We start from the raw sequence: 15752 nt of genomic DNA on the forward strand, positions 1-15752 counted from the left end.
TTCGCCGTCTCGTTTCTGAAGGAGATGATGTATGATGCCCCGCGAGTACATTTTTCAGAGCTAATATTGTAACAAGAGCCTGATTCCTTTAATAATGCGCTATTTGTTACTTGTGATGTTGGTTGTCCATTCCATTTACTAGGTGCTAAAAATGCTTCATATCTGCCGCAGGAATACTAGTAAAAGTGTCCCTCCGGTGATAAGTCATTTGGTACAAATGGGACCATTGGGTTGCATATGAAATGTGTTTCTCCTCCATGGCCGCCTGGTCATATTTTCCAGATGTACTTACAATCAAAATGCTATTTCCTATACTCTCATTCATCGGGAACGTGGCTGACAAATTGGCCTTCTCGCTCAGGCCGGCCCTGCACTGCTGCTCCTGCTCAGGGCCTCCCATCTCGTCACAGTTATCCCATCCTGCTGGGATGCAAAGCAGATGTGTCATTGCGAGGTCGAAAATAAAGGCGCGGTTTGTGTATGCTTGATAATGCAAATGACAGCGTTCTTCGACTACTGACGCTGTATTCACTCTGAAAAGTCTCTTGGAGCTTGAAGGTGGGTATTTTCTTTGAATGAACCTTATGTGCTAATTTGAGAATATGTTGGCTGCTGAGTGCCTTCTGGGCTGACATTTCGATGCTTGCGTAAATATTCTGGGGGTAATTCATAGAATTCAGCGCACAAGTGGCGCACGCGGCTGGCGCACAGTGTGCGCGTGCGAATCCCTGCGCCAGCCGCGTGCGCCAAAACCCATTTCCGCGCACAGCGTATTCATGGATTCCAGCCATCAAAACCAGCCGTGGCGCACAGTGGCGCAGCGACCTTGCAGCAGCGCCAGTTACGCCCCCAAGAACGCCTTCCGCGCAGGGAAAAGCCATCAAAATCCCCAATCCAGCGCAAAGGGCTGCGCTAACCCTGTACCAGCACGGCAAGCGGGCTACGTGTATTTCAGGGGTTCACGTGAAGTTTCTCACGCGATCGGGCCTGGGGGAGCAGGCTACGTGTATTCCAGGGGTGCGCGGGAAGTTTTACACGCGAATAGCCTGGGCGCGTGTATTTCAGGGGTGCGCGGGAAGTTTTACACGCGATTTCAGCAGGGCGCGTGTATTTCAGGGGTGCGCGGGAAGTTCCACACGCGAATAGCCTGGGCGCGTGTATTTCAGGGGTGCGCGGGAAGTTCCACACGTGAATAGCCTGGGCGCGTGTATTTCAGGGGTGCGCGGGAAGTTTTACACGTGATTTCAGCAGGGCGCGTGTATTTCAGGGGTGCGCGGGAAGTTCCACACGCGAATAGCCTGGGCGCGTGTATTTCAGGGGTGCGCGGGAAGTTTTACACGTGATTTCAGCAGGGCGCGTGTATTTCAGGGGTGCGCAGGAAGTTACACACGCGATTGGTTGAAATCCACGTGTGTTCTGTCATCACGTGCAATGAGGGATACACCCTCGCACGTCACGTCACAGACGCGCTCACGCGCTGAGGGCCTTTGGTCCAATGAAAATGCGTATGCGTGCAGACGCGATTACGCGCTAAGGGCCTTTCCTCGAATTACACGCTGACGTGCAGATTTTTCACATGCCAAATCACTCCCTATCAAGCTGGCCACGCGAATACACACGGAAGACCACGCTCCTGCCCAGAAGGCCGAATCACTGCCCCCCAGTGCCCCGAGCAGCCTCCCACGTGCCATCTGCTGCTGCCTGCCTGCCTGCCTGCTGCCACCGTGCCCTGCCATTTGGTGCCTGCACATCAGCCATCTGCAGGGGTCCAGTTGCTGTGTCCACCCCTGCTGGAACAGTAGACTCCCGACTGGGATACCATCGCTCCACAGCCCAGCCCCAGGACCCAGTTGCCCACCCACGCCTGCCTCGGGGGTCGCCATGTCGGGGCAAGCACCATCTGAGACCAGTGGCGACCCCCAGCCAGAGAGGCAGAGGGCCACCAGCTTCAGTGAGAAGGAAGTTGGTGTCCTGGTGGAGCATGTCCTGGGGCATTATGATGCCCTCTTCGGAAGACCACGCGCCAACAAGGAAGGACGGGAGAGGATCTGGGACGATGTAGTGGTTGCCATCAACGCGGAGGGGGTGGCAACCCGCGACATCAAGCACATCAAGAAGTGCTGGGAGGACTTGAGGTCCAGGACCCTCAATAAGGCCCGGCGCCTCGCGGAGGGGGGCCGGGCACGCCTGAGTGACATCCAGATGAGGGTCCTGGAACGCGTAGACCCAGCGCTCCACGCCAAGATCCTTCGGAGGCAGACCCATCTGGAGTTGGCCGGTAAGTGGCCAAGCATTGCTGTGTGAGACAGGGCATGTTGCAGTGTGCTGGTTGTCTGATACCTGCCTGTATGTGTGACATAGGCCATGTACGTATGTGTGTGTGCAGGGACATCATGGTCAGGCATGTGAGTACAGTGATGTGTGAACCACATGGTTGGTGCATGTGTTCTATTGCAACATGGGGGGCTCTGTGCGGAATGGACACATGGAAGCATGGCAGTCTTTGTTCCTGGACATGGGTGGGGGTGAGGGATGGGTGCTGGTCCCATGTACACGTATGGTGTCCATGTGTGTGTGTCTGACCTGCGTGTCTGTGACTTGTAAATGCCATGGATGCATGACACATGTCTGTGACAATGTTCAGATTCACTGATGCAGCCTAGTCATCCTTGTATCCACTGCGTCTGTGGTGTACGAGGCCAGATGGATGGAACTACAGTGAGGTGTGTGCATGTGATGGCAAGACCCATGATGCATGTGAGTTTAAAACCAACATTGTATGAATCATGAGTCCCTTGGTCATGTATGCCAATGTCCATGGCATGCGCCATGCCTGTTACTGTATGTGTTTTGCCTGCACTGACCCATGTGTTGTGGAGGGACATGATGGAAGTGATGTATGACAGTGCCACTCATCTGCTGTTGCTTCCTGTCTAGGGGACCATTGTACAGTACCCTGATGCTTGTGTTCTATGTCTCCCTCTACACAGTGGCAAGTGAAGAAGAGGGCGGAGAAGGCGCTGTGGAGCAGAGCAGCGGGGATGCCGCCACGGCTGCAGCGGAAGGGGTGGGTGAGCCCCCACAGGGGCTTGCACCGGCGGAAGACGGCGTGGAGACATCCAGGTTAGTGGTTTCCACAGAGGGGGAGGAGGCCGCTACTGAGCCACACATGGGGCCTGGTGGGGGCATCCCCGCTGGTGCAAGTGGTGCAGTCCAGGGCCAGGGGCAGGAGGCAGCACAGGTCGCCGTGGAGGTGCCTGTGCATGTCACTGTCCCTGACACTGTGACTGCACCACCATGCACCAGCAGGGATGCCCCATCCCAGGCCCGTCCGCAGGTAGGGGAGATGTCCATGTCATCTGACACTCCTCTACCTGCGGACGAGGGGACCCCTGGCCGTGTGGAGAGGGTCCTGATTGGTGTCGCGTTGCGCACGGCTGGCATTCGTGATGAGGTGCATGCTTCCCGGGAACCATTTGGGAGCCGCCATGGTCGGGGGTTTCCTACATGTGTGTGGCCTTCTGGCGACCCTCTCCTCCTCTGTGGAGGCTATGCGCCAGTCGTGCTCCATGCCGTCTTCCGGCCCAGATGCCACCAGGGCCCCCTGTGGACCTGCCCCGACCAACGCAGCCAGCTCGGTGGGGACCCCATCCCTGCCACAGTCGGGAGTCGAAGGTCCAGCAGGGGTGGACACACCAGCAACTGTCCCCCTGCAGATGGAGGATGTGCCGGCATCATCTGGCAGGGCACGTGCACGACGGCATCGGTGGATTCCATCAGCCTGGATGCCGTCGTGCTGGCAGAGGCAGTGGCGTCGGAGGCAGCAGCAGGCTCGACGTGGGAGGCATCATGGCTCGGGGCCATCAAGATCAGAGGGGCAGGCATCGGCCGGAGGGCAGGAGAACCCTGGGATGGCAGTGTCTTCCGTGTGGGAGCAGTTGGTCCAGCGGATATGTGCGGAGCGGCAGCGGGCGGAAGAGGAGCGGCTCACCATGGTCAGGGCGGAGTTCTCCATGCGTCGGGTGTTGAGGCGGGCTGAGTGCCTCGAGGAAGCTCGCAGGGAGTTTGAGGTGGACACAGGGTTGTCCCTGCGAGACCTCGGGGCCAGGACAGAGTCCCGCCTCCGGGACATCGACATGGAGTTCGATGATGCCCTGGCCGGCAACATCACAGAGTGAGCCGCAGGACTTGCCCGCTGCCATTGTATATAGTTCTTTAGTTAGTTAGTGTTAGGTTTCCTTTATTTTTTAAGTTTTTTTTGGACCGCTCGGACAATGGCCACTTTTCTGTATATATTTTTTTCATTAGTTAGTAGTAGTAGGTTTCATTTATGGTGTTGGGCTCATGGACCCTGGGATATTTTTGTACATAGTTTGATGTTTGGAAAACATTTGTTGGATTTATATTTGTGTTCACCATGAGGCAATGGTTTTTCCTTATTTTTTCCCCCCATTATTTTGCTTTGGACTACATTAGTTTTTGGATTCCTTTGTTTTTTGATTTTTTTCTATTAGTTCTCGGACATGGACCATTTGTTTTGTCATCCCCATTGTTGTGTGTTTTATTTCTTTACTTCATTTTCATCTTTAATACATATATTTATTACTTACATGTGTGGTATTTTCTCATTGGTTTCATGCATGTCATGATATGGGTTTTGACATTCACTTGCACCCATTGTGTATGTGTGTGTGACGGACATGTGTTCATTTACATACTTGCCATTGGGGTTGTATCATGTAATTGCATCTACTATGTGGGTGGATGCAATCCTTGGCTGGGTGTTTGTGCTGGGTATGCTGCCCATTACTGCCATGATTGCGTTTCGTCAGGACCTGGGGGCAGGGGGACATGAGTGGGGGCCTGCTGGGGGGTGGGGGTGCAAGGGGACATGGTTGGGGGCCTGCTGGCAGGTGCCCCACAGTGCTGGGGGGTGGGGGTGCAAGGGGACATGGTTGGGGGCTTGCTGGCAGGTGCCCCACAGTGCTGGGGGGTGGGGGTGCAGGGGGACATGAGTGGGGGCCTGCTGGGGGGTGGGGGTGCAAGGGGACATGGTTGGGGGCCTGCTGGCAGGTGCCCCACAGTGCTGGGGGGTGGGGGTGCAAGGGGACATGAGTGGGACATGGTTGGGGGCCTGCTGGCAGGTGCCCCACGGTGCTGGGGGGTGGGGGTGCAAGGGGACATGTGGCTTGGCTGGGGGGCATTCCCATGGTGGATGGGCTGCCTGCGGGACATGACCAGGGGTGCAGGGTAGTCCCCTGTGGTGTGGGCTGCCTGCAGAGGTCGTGGAGGGGGTAGAGGGGAGACCTGGGAGGACCCACACTGGCAATTCACCTCTTCAACTTCCCGCACACCCACGTAATACACTGCCCCACTCGCACAGGCCCAATCGCGTGTAGGATTTCTCGCGCACCCCTGTAATACACGTACCCAGGCCAATCGCGTGTAGCATTTCTCGCGCACCCCTGTAATACACGTACCCAGGCCAATCGCGTGTAGCATTTCTCGCGCACCCCTGAAATCCACGTACCCAGCCCAATCGCGTGTAGGATTTCTCGCGCACCCCTGTAATCCACGTACCCAGCCCAATCGCGTGTAGGATTTCTCGCGCACCCCTGTAATACACGTACCCAGGCCAATCGCGTGTAGAATTTCTCGCGCACCCCCGGAATACACGTACCTAGGCCAATCGCGTGTAGCATTTCTCGCGCACCCCTGAAATCCACGTACCCAGCCCAATAGCGTGTAGATTTTCTCGCGCACCCCTGTAATACACGTACCCAGGCCAATCGCGTGTAGCATTTCTCGCGCACCCCTGAAATCCACGTACCCAGCCCAATCGCGTGTAGATTTTCTCGCGCACCCCTGTAATACACGTACCCAGGTCAATCGCGTGTAGCATTTCTCGCGCACCCCTGAAATCCACGTACCCAGCCCAATTGCGTGTAGATTTTATCGCGCACCCCTGTAATACACGTACCCAGGCCAATCGCGTGTAGCATTTCTCGCGCACCCCTGAAATACACGTAGCCCGCTCCCCCAGGCCCGATCTCGTGAGAAAGTTCATGCGCACCCCTGAAATACACGTAGCCCGCTCCCCCAGGCCCGATCGCGTGAAGAAGTTCACGCGAACCCCTGAAATACACGTAGCCCGCTCCGCCAGGCCCGATCGCGTGAGAAAGTTCACGCGAACCCCTGAAATACACGTAGCCCGCTCCCCCAGGCCCGATCGCGTGAGTAAGTTCACGCGAACCCCCGAAATACACGTGCCCCGCTCGCACAATTGTGTATGTTGCCACTTTTGTAATGCGCAGGGACGCTACCGCCTGCCTTCGTGTGGCGGACTTGTATCGGCTTGTGCGTGTCTTTCGCTGTGCGTGGCTTTGCCCTATTCGGTTCCATGAATACGTGTGGTTCGGGTGCGTGTGGGCGTTCCCTCTGCTTCCCTGCAGTACATCCCCAGTTACGCCCTTGTTTTCGCAAGTTTTTCCCCATTCCGCGCGTTACGCCCCGTGTTCCGCCCACTTTCTAGTGTATGCGCAGAGGTTGTGCGCTTTCACTGTGCGCGTCGCGCACGTCTTTCGGGATGTTGCAGTGACGTGTGCGCCATGCACGGGTTTGGCGCACATCCCGAGGAAGACACGCGCAGGGACTTCCATGAATCGCACTCGTGCGCCTCTTTTTTTCCGCTTGCGCCTGCTTGCGCGTAGATTTTCGGCGCACGTTTGTTCCATGAATCGGCCCCTCTGTGTTCCAGGGCAATCCATTGTAAATGCTGCCTGCCATGATCACCTGACAGGTGGTGATTAGTCAAATTGCAACAGGAGGTACAACAGAGATGCGTAAAATGTGATTTTGACAGCATTTTGCACCCCGCCTTTGCACTTTGTAGTTACACATGACAACAATTGCCCAGAGTGGAACTGTTTGCACCTAAGTGCAGACATAACATGACCACACCGGACAACTTACACCCAGGAGCCAGGCAAGCTCCTGGGCCATGCAAAATTACCCCCCTGGTGTATTGTGTACGGTGGAGAGCATGTGAGTGGCGGAAACAGATGTTCTTTTCTGTGCCCCCTCTCTGCCATACAAATATAGACGCATTTGGCATATAGTCAAATTCTTGTGTACAATGTTTACACATTTATTTTACACCTTAATTTGACCTAACTCCACAACAAAAATGAGCTCCCTCAGGTGCCAAAGCAAAGCATCAAGGCACGTCGTTAGTTGTCATGTCTGCACTCCAGCACATTTTCTTGCAATGTAAAGCCTGAGAAGGAGCACGGCACTTAATTAACATGTGCATTGTGCACCCTGCCTCCAACTTCAAAGGGCACATGCTTTTACACATGCGCGGAAATGGACAATGGAGAACCATGAATTTCACCCGTCTTTGCACTTATTAAAAGCAGTCTCACTCCAGAGGAACCCATTCTAAATACAGTCTCCAAAGTGTTATTGCAGGTAGCATTTACATCAGTTCCAAAACAGATAGGTGCCTATTTTAAACGTCCCTAGTGCATAAATGGAGGGGCTTAATACAGGTGTAACACAGTTACACTTGTTTTAACGCATCCATTCCTGCTTCAGCGGGATTGCCATTTGCCCTACGCCTTCAAAAACAACTGGATTTTACGCCATCAAGAGATGTTCATGCCTGTGTGAAACCAATGATTTCCCATTGAAACCGCCTGCTTTTTCCAAAAAGCTGGTGGTTTTCATGGGAAATCATTGTAAACGCTGCCAGCCATGCGTACATGGCAGGCAGCGTGTAATCCGTTTGAACTGCTCAGTACAAAAGAGAGGTGCCTCTTTACATACATTTTCGAGGCACTTCTGATTTTCATTACACAGTGCAAATGACACAAATTACCTCGAGTCACAGAAGTGCAAACGTAAGTGGTCCCCTCCTGGAAGTTTATGTTTGAATGTACCATTAGTACCATTGGGTATCATTTTAAATTGAGCGGGACAGCATAGCAAGATGCAAAACCACGGTGTAAAGCAATTCACAAACTCCTATATAACTTTGCTCGATTTTGCAAATGTTTTTCAGGCAGAATGATGGACCAATGGATTCCTATGGGATCTGCTTGCATTTAGCAATTGCTAAAAGCAGGCGGACTCCAATTTCTAGGTAGCATTTATCACAACACACTATGAGGAAGCAGTAAGAGCACTTTCGCTTGATTCTGCTCTTTGCTTTTTCATTCTTTTTTGAAACGATTGAAGTGGCATGCAGGAGACCCGGGTTTGGTCCCCAGCATACAATTACCACTTTGTACAAAATTAGCCTTAGTTTCACCGCTTTCTGACAGTAACTTTCTGACACGTCTGGCCTAAAAAAATGTGGAAAAAGTGCACATACAGCAATTATGATACAACATGTGGTATCCACATTGGTTAGGACCCATGGTAAAGTTAACACCACGACGAAAATATCTATAAGATCTTTTTTTACATGTATGTAATGTATTTAAGATAGAAATTGTGTTTACGGATGCTTTGAAAGCACAGAAATCCGTGCTACCTAAATACAGCACTGCAGATAACAGCCAGACAACATGTCACGAGTCACGTGTAGATATGAGAGATAGCAGAGGTAGAGATGGTGCCAGCTGAATCCTAAATTCGCTAAGAGATTATTATCTTCAATGAGGAGTTTGTGAAAGCCGACGATGCACTGTTTGCCAGACCCCTGTCCAAAATAGCTCATAGGAAATGGGTCACTCTATGGCAAAGGGAGGGCATCAATTTCACTGTGGCCATTACCCACCCAATTTGTAGACAAAGTCCAAGTGAGGTATCTGAGGTGTTGTGTGATGTTAATTATGGTGTCAGATCTAGCCATAAGAGCTGGGAATGTGCCACTCCTCATAGTGTGGCTGTGGAAAGAGAAGGCAATCACATCCCTGCAACTGGGTGGCCCAAATGGATATCAGGGCATGAAGCTAGAGCAGGTCCATTCACAGATGGTGCTGACTACATGTATAGAACATGTGTAAAGTGCAGGTACAGCAGAAGTGATGTATCCCCAGTGTGGACATGACCATTTGCCAGTAGGAGATTTGCATTCATGTACTGTCCAGCAATGGCCCATGAAGTACATTATAAGCCCAGTCATAATACAGGTAGGAGCTGGTAAAACGCCAAAGTGTGAATTGTGCTGTAATGGGGACCACTACGCCCTATCACACCATTGGATGGCATCATGTATCTGATATCAAAATGTAATGAAACACAGCTCTAAGCCATTCCTGTACAGTTTGCAAGTTAGTGCCACTGACTCAGTTAGGGCTCCAAGCGGCGTGAAACATACTGCACGCATTTTGCAGCTCTATACATCAACTCGCTGTACTGGAGTACCAGATCTGCACCCAGCACCAGTTCTGTTACTTAAGGAGAGGGGCTGGGTTAGGGGTAAGATATAAACATTATATTTCTGACGACAGTGGTGCAGGCATATTGGCATACACATGGCATCCATCTCCCCGCCAAAGCCACCATTTTACCGCCATCACACTAGCAGGAAGCCAATCACTGTGATACAATCAGAAGTCACTGCAAATCAGTGCATTGAAATCTGGGAGTGTTGCCCAGATGAAAGTATTCTGTGGGATTGTGTTAACATAATATTTATATGATCTATGAGGTTAGGTTGTATTGGATTATTATGAATGAAATTATTGTATTTTATATGTAATATGTATGTACTATGACAAAATATTTGCCTGTGTATGATTTATGGATAAAAAAGCCTTCTTAGGTCTGTTGTATGCAGTAAATTCATACTACAAAATGGAGGTTTGTTTAAAGAAAATCGCTGTAAACGTTGGATTTCAGCAGCAGCTCTCTCTCACCTAAAATTGTTTGCATAGGCATGTTCAATTCTACCAAAGAAAACGCTCTTGGAGACTGTCCGAGCTATTCAAAACAGGCCATTCTGAATAACTAAATATCTGATCATCATTCACATTTTATAAAGTGGTTGTGTGACTACCGCTACTTCATCGCAGATCATGGTAAACTATGGAAAATGTTTGATGGCCTAGCCTCCCAGTGTTTGTGCCAGCTTGTACATTTATAGCACATGTAAAGTGTTTGCATTCCCAATCTGATCACATAAGGAAGCCTGCCAATCTTCTTCATCGCTGTCTTGTCATACAATCTTTGCAAGTGGCTAACAATAAACTCTGTAATAACCTACCCACATCTCTGAGTGATCTGCCTATTCTCTCTTAAATGAAAAAAAGCAAATTCTGTTACTGCAGAGGTTTACGTGAGTGTATTTAATCTCTGGCATGTTCTGCTTTCGATTGAAGCATTCTTGATTTTGGGTATTTTAATGTTGATGAAATATAAGTTCATTGTGAAATGTTTGACACGTGTCTGTTAAGTTTTATTGTTCAGAGCCTTGAAATTATGAAACTGTGGTTTCTGCTTTTCATCTATATTTATGAAAGTGAAAATGCGTTGGTGGCTTTGTTGACTGATTTATGATAGTTTATTTATATAGCGCCTATACACAAGGTGTTTCAAAGTGCTTACAGACAGGGAGGGAACAAGGGAGATTACAGTGACATTCTTACAAGTCATTGATACATTAAGAATGTGAAATTAACTATCGAACTCGGACTGCAGAGATTTCAGATAATGCAAAAACTTTGACAGGAGAATGGGAAACAGACAATCGGCTACTGTACTAGCCCTGACAACATTTCTGGTAGTGCCGGAATTTCACAAGAGATGAGGTAGGGTGGGGTGTGGGATATATTGACCCACTCAACGGCATTTCACCACATCACAAAGCCGCATTTGGGCAAGAAACCGCAACCTGGATGCGCTGGCTCCTGTGCGCACCAGAACCTCAAAACTGCATTTTGGCAACAACAAAAGATGGCTGCAGGCAGCACACGTCAAGCAAAATGGAAGGGGACACACTGAAAAAGTATGCCAGTGTGTTCTGAGACATATATATGGAATCAAGTCGAAAGGCAGCACTGCTTTGCTGCAAAAGCCAAAAATTCCTCTTCAAAATGAAACCTTTTTCACCCTTTCAAAATGCTGTGTTATGCTATTTCCATCTGTGCAATCTGAAACCACTGTGATGGAAATGGCCCTACCAGGCCCATGATAATTCATTGTGCCTTAAGAAAAACCAGACATAATTCCTGAATGACAGGTGCTGTCAAAGTAGATTTGAAAGAAATCAACAAGCAACTTTCTTTTCACTCACACAGGAACACACATATATTTCTTGACAAAATGTATCCAGGCGCAGCAGTCCAAAGAGATTTTTATCTCTTTGAACTAGGTCAAGTGCAAATGTATCTATACCTTGGATAAAACTCCTGCATTCAAGGAAATGATTACAGCTGCAAAAACAGTGGCAATCTGAGGAGCTGCAAACCAAATCACAGAAAGAAATGCTTGCAGTTTTTAACACATGTGGAAAAACAGGCTTTGCTGACTTAAGAGAAAAAAATGGCCCGTTTAAAACTAAATTGTTAATGAAAGCTTGCTAATTTAGCAGTGTAAAGGGATTATGTCAGTGGTGATAATACATACACAGGCTATCTTCTTTCACAGGTTTGTTTAATTCAAGACCCAAAATAAGAAATTAAACAGTTTAAAACACATGGGATGCATTTGGAAACTCTCAGAAAAATCAGCCATTTCAGTTGCCTGCCATGAAACTTCCCAAAGGAAGGGAGATACACCATAAATCCAGGACACATAGGTGTGAAGTGCCAGCTTGAAAAAATGTGTATGGGCCCGGACAATGGAAGTTCACACGCTCGTCAGCCATTCGTCTGTGCTCCAGGCTGGCTGGGACAATAGCAGTCCTGGGACACTCACCTGTCAAGTTTGAAGGGGCAATACACCCTTCAATTAAGACTGGACACACCCTTGCCTTGAAGCAAATGACAGCTGCTTGCAGTTGGAGGAAGAAAAAAAACATAATCTAGTGACAAAGGGACTGCCTTTTGGTTACAAAGACTATTTTATAAAGAAACTTTAAAGACTTTTATTTCTGTAGCAAGAATTAGCAAAAACTTAAAAGCAGTTTGCAGTTTTAAATCTAATTTTGTGGGCTATCTTTTAAAACTTGCTAGATCTCATTGCCATATGGGGAACAGAAGTTACAAAATATGACAGATTCCAATGAAAGTATTAAGGTGGCAAACATATTTTGTACATACATCCCAGAAAGGCAAAACAAGCTCGCACAAACCTGAGGATTGGGCTGATCTGGGCTGCACATAATATGTAACCTGTGTTTATAATTTGCCAAGAGATTGCAAGTAAAGAAATGTATGTTTTTGGCAAAATCAGATTTTAAGTAAAGTAAATGTGGGAGTGTTTGGACATTGTAAACCTCACCTCATAAATCTGACATCATTCTCTTAGAAACCCAACCAACTGAGAGTGAGGTGGAGGCTAGCTCCCCTGCCCAATCCAAGTAGTTTAGGGGTGGGCATAGTTAACCCTGTCCAGCCTCTACCTTGATGATGTCATTTTGCACTATAAATAAGGGTCTCTGACAAGACCCTGGACACACACTGATTCATGATTTCCTGCACTGTGTTCCTGTTCCTGTGTCATCGTTCAGACTCCAGACTCCAACTACAAGGCCAAGCATTGCTGATCCTATTCCAGGGCTCACTGCCAAACCCAAGCATTGCTGATCTTGCTCCAGCAAGGCATACAATACCATTTTAAAACCCACTAATCTCCCAGTAACCAGGAGAAACTGTGGTATGTTTGGCATCCTAATACAGCTTTTCTTGCCACCACTCACTGCATGGTGCTGCCATTCTGCTACCCTGATGACCTATAGTATCCAGTAACCATAAATTGCCAGTCCAGAAGAACTATACTTTGGTATGCAGTCCATGGCCAGCTTATCCTGTTCCGCTGATTTTGTTTGGTTGTCCTTTGTTAGACCAGAACCACTGACTATCCAAAATCCAAACTAAAATGTGGACTGTGAGTATCAATAGGAACCATACACAATCAATGTATACCTTGCCTTTCCCTGTCCTTAGTTCCACTCTCTAAGTCATCCTATCATTATCCTGATAACTTGTAATATTTTCAAAAATCATTCTTGTAACCCTTGCTTGTAACACTTGCTTTGATTTCTTGTGCCAGCGGCAACTTCTTTAATAATTTTGTCTTCTGAAATGCTAAGCCCTTAGTCTTCTTTCGAGTGACCAGACTGGTTCCTCCAGGGTGGGCGCAGAGGTGCTAGGGTTGAATTTGCGAGTCATCCCTGTAGCTTTTTGTGTTCGATCTGGTAGCCTAGCCTGAATGCTCTAGTGTAGAGTAAAACTGTTTTAGTCAAGATTGATTTATTTTCCTTTTTCGCACCTTCATTTTCTCAAAAATGCACCTCACTAGATCTTGCATAACTCACTCAATTTACCAGCTAGAGACCTAATTTCACTTCCATATCGTACCTATGATCGATAGCTACACTCCAGCAATAAATTAATTTATTAAAAAACATTTTGATAAATTCAGGCGGGAATTGCAAAAGTTTGCTAAATTTACAATGTGTCATTTTGATTATAAACTGTTTTAAATCTTCCATTCAATTTTGAATTGTATGGTATGCTTTTGCTCCATCCATTGCTTGTGATTGCTACTATCTTTCCAGTGTTGCTCCAGTTAATAATTGTTTTTGTTTCAAGAGTTTTATACACATTCATTGTTTTATTCATCAATTTCCGAGTGTCATTTTTAGCATTGCCAGGGTTTAAAATCTGTTTTTCTCTCTTGTTTGGGGAGGGAAGCTCTGATTTAAATTCTGTTTTCCATTTGTCATTCCTGATTACCTGCAGCTTCTGTTTATCCACTTAGAATTGATGATTTGTGGGTTGCAGGAACATTGCAGGGTGAAATTCTAACTCAAGTGCTATCTTACCGAAAATCAAAAAGTGTTCCTATTCTCTGGCGTTTTGTAGTTGTGTCAATAGAAGGTTAAACTAAGTGCATTGCTTACATTCCTATAGTTCCTATCACCCCGTCGGTGAGTGCTGCCCCATATTAAAAATGGTATGATTTCTTTTGAATTTTTAAATAAATAAATAAATATTTCATTGTATCAACCAGCCTGGTTCATGCTCCATTGTGACCTGGGGTATTTGAAAAGGGGGGGGTGATATGAGTGGTGAACCATCTCAATATTGAATCTAACATAAAAACGTAAGCATTTCAGTTGTGCGCTGCATACTAGGCCGAGACTAAGGTGTGCGTCATCTGACTGAAATCCTTAACACATTTTGGGGCTAGAGTCCGGGGATTGATATGGTTACCAACCATGACAGTCTAACACAGCAGACTAACCTGCAAGGTAGTAATACTTTGTGTGGTGCAAATAATGTGTTACACTGTACCAGTTCCCCCCAAAACAAATACTCTAAGCACCAGGCCTGTCTATAAAAGTTAAATTAAATCAACCCCAAAATAATTAATAAAGAAAGAACATTTCCGGAATGGCTGTTCCAGTAGAGAGCAATGTGGCTAGAAAGCACCTTCTGCACAAGCTATTTGTCAGAGGTGAGTGGCCAGAACAGGATGAAAAAGTCTGGCTAAAAGATATAACGCAACCGGTCACTGCCATGGACCTGGATACATGGCAGGACGGTGGCCCATTACACCAAGCTCTGAATGAGCTATACATGACCGCAAAAAATAAAGAAGAGCAAAGCAACATTGCCAGAATCTCTGCCTACCTGTATCTCCACACGGGGGTGATGCGGGAAAGGCAGGAGGAAAATTTAATTTTAGAGCAGAATCAATCTGAACTGTTAAATAAAATCCAGATTGATTTAAGTTTAGCGGAACAAACATTACACAAGAGCCAAGAGTTGGAGGTAGAATCTGCAAACTACATCATAAAATTAAAAGAGGATTTGTCTCATCAGCAGCAGAAAGATCAAGAGACCAAAGTAGAGGCATTGAAAGAGGAGTGTAGGGAAAAGGTTGACTCTCTGCAAGAAAGTCTGCAGGAGTTAAATCAACTGATAAAATATAATAGGGTCTGCGCAGAGCAGATAGTTACCCTACAAGATCAGATAAAGAAATTGGAAGAGGAAAATAATAAGTTAACCTTGAGAGACCTCCACACTCAAACAGAATTTAATGAAGAGCGCCAGAAATCCAATGCCATCAAAAAACAAGGAGATGGCTTGGCCGAACAGAGACGCACCCTAAATCAAGAGAAAGACGCCCTACGCCAGGAAATAAGCAAGTTAAAAAACGAATTAGAGGGAACAGAGTTAGCCCTCCACGAGTTCAATGAACTCAAAACAGAGTATGGGAAGCTACTGGAGCACACCAAATGGGTAGAGGGTGCTCTGGAAGAGAACACCCAGACCAAAGATGCTAAAACCCACAAGGTGTCTCCTGCAGCAGAAATGGTCCCAGTATTCCCACACCATACTGGAAGCAAAAGGAGACAATGTGGCTCTCTGTGAAAACAATGATGTGCTCCACCAACAAGAGGCAGGAAAAGAGTGGTTAATTGAGACCAGTAAGGCCTTGATATATGAACAAAAGGCTCAGATATGTGCTTATTACCAAGAAGTTGGGGCTGAAAAAGAAAAGCTAGCAAGGTTGAAGAAAGAGGGTACTAGACTAAATCCTAACTGGAGGGACCCTGAACAGTTAGAGAGGGACATGGCAACCCCAGATCCTAGCATAAGGACCTCTGTACTCGGGACTCAAACCTATTCAAT

This window comes from Ambystoma mexicanum, chromosome 1q (assembly GCF_040938575.1).
Source record: "Ambystoma mexicanum isolate Mex_15411 chromosome 1q, UKY_AmexF1_1, whole genome shotgun sequence".
Taxonomy (NCBI): domain Eukaryota; kingdom Metazoa; phylum Chordata; class Amphibia; order Caudata; family Ambystomatidae; genus Ambystoma; species Ambystoma mexicanum.